The sequence below is a fragment of the Elephantulus edwardii genome, unplaced genomic scaffold (assembly GCF_000299155.1).
Source record: "Elephantulus edwardii isolate Elephantulus edwardi_28Jun2011 unplaced genomic scaffold, EleEdw1.0 scaffold00472, whole genome shotgun sequence".
Taxonomy (NCBI): Eukaryota; Metazoa; Chordata; class Mammalia; order Macroscelidea; family Macroscelididae; genus Elephantulus; species Elephantulus edwardii.
The window spans coordinates 36,479-40,983 of NW_006400222.1; the positions used below are offsets into that span (position 1 = coordinate 36,479).

General features: G+C 45.5%; 1 pseudogene; it reads right to left on the minus strand.

Moving 5' to 3' along the window:
* Positions 1-1,285: 1,285 nt before the first annotated feature.
* Positions 1,286-4,505, minus strand: part of LOC102875665 — a 36,682-nt pseudogene continuing 33,462 nt past the window's right edge.

Genomic DNA, 4,505 nt, shown 5'->3' on the forward strand with positions numbered 1-4,505 from the left:
ACAGTGTCACAGACAAGACCCACAGATAGGCAAGGGAGTAGAGAGGAAGCTCCCACTCACTTGTTTTAAGTGTGGATCTGAAAGACACTTGGCCAAAGACAGCCCACATCAGGTCTGCATGGCTGACAGACCCCAACTCTCAGCCGGAAACAAAGGAGGACGCTTCAGTGATTCAAAGCCTCCCAGAAGAGCCGTGGGTGAGCATTAATTTTGCTGGTTAAGTATATCAGTTTTCTCCTGGACACAAGAGCCTAATTATTCGATCTTAAAGCCTTCTCAGATCTATCTCTTCTCGCTATTCCTTAGTTGTTGGAATTGACGGAAAACCTCATAAGCAGTTCCTTACTTCACCTATGCCTTACATGTGGCCTTCCTAGCTGTAAAACAATCCAATAGTAAGTGGAATTTGGTCGAGGACTTAAGAACAATAAATTACATAGTTGTACCTCTACATCTTGTGGTTACTAGCCCTTTCACTATAATAGACAAAGTGCCAGCCAATAAGACTTATTTTAAGGATTATCTTCTCTCTGTAAGTTGATTTGTGTCATTATTAGAATCTCTAATTGGAATATTATTGCTTTTCATTGTTGACTCATGTACTTTTAACTTGTAAGCTAAAATTGTGTCTTCTAGACTACAGCAGTTCCATGATGCATCTTCAAGGATATGAACATGTATCCCAGAGCGCAATTGATAACAGTGCATCTAAATTCCAAAATCAGTCTCCTCAAAAGTATATGTGTTTCCCGTAGCCAAAGGGCCCTTCAGAGTAGGGAGAGAAGATCTTCACCCTGAAACCTACAGCATCCCTTTTCAGCAGGAAGTAGCTAAGAGAGTCCACCGCCCCATTTTCCTTATGAATCAGGGTGAGGCCTCTCTCAGGGAGGAGTGATAGGGAATGGTAAAAGACACACCAAAAAAGGAGATTAATCAGAATTGGTTCTGACAAGCACTGTGGCAATGGGTCAATTAAAACAGACTCTCAAGAAATATTTAACCTGAATCCTTCTGATCATATGGAGATTTTTAAAAATATTTCTTTGAATTTATTATGTTTAATCTGTTTTATTTATTTGTATATGAAGGATGGAGAAAACCAAAACAAGCAAGAATGAATCAAAGAAGAGAAGAGGTTAGTCTAGATAACATAATTATGATAAAAACAAAAAGGGGGGGGGGAATATGGGAAGCCAAACTTGATACCAAATATTATATGAACACCCTTGTTCAGGAATTGAAGAAATTACAAATCTGTAAGTTAGGATTTGTCTTGTGGCAGATCCTAGAAGGTGAGCTGTTCGTTCCCTGCAAAACAGGAAACAGCAAGGGGCCCCCTACAGATGGAGTGTTACTTCTGTGAAAACAGGAAATGGCAAGGGGCCCCCTACAGAGGGAGTGTTACTTCCTGGGCTGGAATTCACCCTGAGGCATCAAGGTTTTAAATAGATTGGCTTCATTTGCATTCCATTTTTTGTAACTTACTTCCTGTTGGTTTTGAATAAAAAGACAGAGAACCTTGGCTTGAGGTCTTCAGTCGAGAACTGCTGACCCCCTGTTTTACGCTCTCTGCTCTATTTCATTCCTGGCTGTTTGTCTCATTATTAATAATTGCAAGTTTATTCTATTCTTTGGGACCCTCGGTCTGCAACAGGTGAGGGAGCTGGGTCTCTGCCCACTGCTTTCCTTGGCTTCACCTGAACACAAGGAGGGCATCCCAAGGACGCTGGATCCCCCAGCCCAGCCCCACCGATAAGGTTGTCTGATCCCGTGAGGGACATTTTTGTTTTGATAAGTTTCACACACCCACCTCCTTCCCCACTCCACTTCCCCCTGCCTGTAGTCCCTCACCCTAAGAAGGCCTGCATGTTTGTTCTTTTCCAAGCACACAGGTAACGTCTCCAAAACGAAACAAGAATCTGGAATATAATCGAAAACTTAAAACCTGTTTCCTTTTTATCACCCGTCAGCCCTTCTTTCCTTCCCATCCCGCACCCCCCTCACCTTCAGAGTTCATTTTCATTTTTTTCCTGTCCATGCAGGTACAAAATGAAAAACGAAGTGGGAAGAAAAAAAGAAAAGAGGAAAAAAAAATAAGACAAAAAAGTAGGGTTTTTGAAGTTTAGACCCAACTTGCTGCACCAGGGCTTCTTGCTCAAGAATATCGTTTCTTTTGGGAAAATGTGGAAAACCTCCTGCTCCTTTCTTTGTATGTACCCCCAGGCCCCAGCAAGCAGGGTCCACCACCAACACCCCAAGGAGCAGCGCCCACAGTGAGCAGGGTCACTGTGTACGTGGGGGCAGAAAAGACCACTGCTGTCACCCCACAGAGGAGGGGATTCCTAGGCACTACGCAGAGAGAGCATGCCGGCCACGGGCTGCATGGCACCATGCACAGCATGCCAGGAGCATACCTGGCACGAGGTCCACGGTGCCACGCAAAGCATGTTGGGAGCATACCTGGCATGAGCTCCATGATGCTGCACGGAGCATGTCGGCCATGGGCTGCATGGAGCCACAAAGAGCATGTCGGGAGCATGCCAGGCACCATGGCGCCACATGGAGCATGCCAGGAGCGAGCATGGCCCTCAGCCCCAGATCATGCTGGGTACCCAGACAGATCTCAACTTGGGTCAAGCTGTTAACATGTAAATTCTTCACAATTATTCTCACTCTTTTTTTTCCTTTTTCTTTAAGGTGTTCATTTTTGGCATTTCTATCATTTATTCAACCCCTATCCACATCCTGTGAGCCCAAGGTCTCATTGCCTGCCCATGGCAGCCAGGGACACAGAGTGGGGCCACAGCCACAGTCAGTGTCCTACAAAGTGCTGCAACAGAGGAAATATTTTTCACATTAACAAATATAGTTTCCCATAACAAGATAAAGGTAAATAACCCAACTGAAAAATGGGCACAGGATAAAAACAGATACTTCACCAAAGAAGACATTCAGATGACCAACAAGCACATGGAGAAATGGTCCAAACCCCTAGCTCTAAGACAGATGCAAATCAAAACAACTATGAAATCTCATCTCACCTCAGTAAAAATAGCAAAATTCAAAATTTAACAGAGCAGCAAACAACAAATACTGGCGAGGTAGCAGCAGTGGTGACAGCACCTCCATTGGCAGTGCCTCCTCATCCCGAGGGTGGTACCGTGTACTACTGGCTGGTGGCACAGGAGACCTGTCTGCACCCAGCGGGGATGTTGGATTAACGGCATAGAGAGAGGTCGCCCCCACAACCACCACCAACCGCAACCCGACCCTTTGGAAGAGAGGAGGAATCACCATTGGAGAAGTTACAAGTTGATGATTGACCTGACTGAACACTGTGCCTGCCTGCATGTGAAGGATGAGCACTGTGTAAAACAGGGAACTGTGCATGCACTGAGAAGAGGGCACATGGTAAAGAAGGACGATTTGTGGACATGCCTGAGTCCTAGGCATAAAAGAGGAAAAAAAGGCCTAACCCAAGTTCGTCATGGATTGTACCATGGTTAGTCTTCACCTTAATCATGTATGCTCCTAAATCCTATCCCGGAGCTATTAGGAGGGATGATAGTATATTGCAAAAAGTAAGGATAGTCACTGGAAGAAGACTGATCTATCCAAGCCATTTGGAGGTGGAAGGGCCCAATTCAGAAGAATCACCTTCCAGTTGGAGATATGACTGAGCATGCTGACTCATCTGATGAGAACTAAAGGCCCAGAATGTGAGAAGGTTCAATCTGTATTGCCACTGACTTCTCTCATCTCTAATGCCTTCACACATACATACACACATCTCATGGAAGGGGCTAATAAAACATCAGTTGTAGCACCCTGTCTTACACCACAGTCATGGTTCCTGGCTACAGACAGAGACTGAGTATGGCACTAAGGTTGGTGCTGGTTAGTAAAATTTATAAGTACCTCCCCAGCCTAGGAGGCACTTGCTGTGAGGAGGGATCACAAGGAAGGCAGGTGTCATCTCTGGTGGGGCACCAAGCTACTCTTTCTGCCCTGGGACAGTTGTGCCCCCTGCTCATGGGATGAGGTCAGGTAAACTTGGGGAGGTCTTCAGAAAATACTACCAGTGACCAGTCCTGTCTCACCTCCTGGAGACTAAAGGAGTGTGATGTGTGGTCCTCGGTTCTGGCCATGAATCAGTAATTCTGAAACCTGCTCCTTTGGGTCCTCCTTTAATGTCATCACTCATGAGAGATAGTCACACAGTTCTGGCACCTTCTCTCTCATGACTCAGGAGAACCACTCACTTCTAAATAAAGCCTGCCTGTTCCAGCCAAGGCATGGCCTCCAGATCATGCTGGTCACTGGCCTGAACACCTGGCATCATCTCTTGTCTGGAGAGGAGGTGCTGCCTTCCAGACAGGGATGTACTGGTCCTGAGGCTGATGGGGTGCCAGCACCCCAGGGCTATGGTGCCACAGGTAATCTTTTTTCTTTTCTTTTTCTACTAATTTTAATGAACATTTACAGAAATTTTGGATTTCCATTCA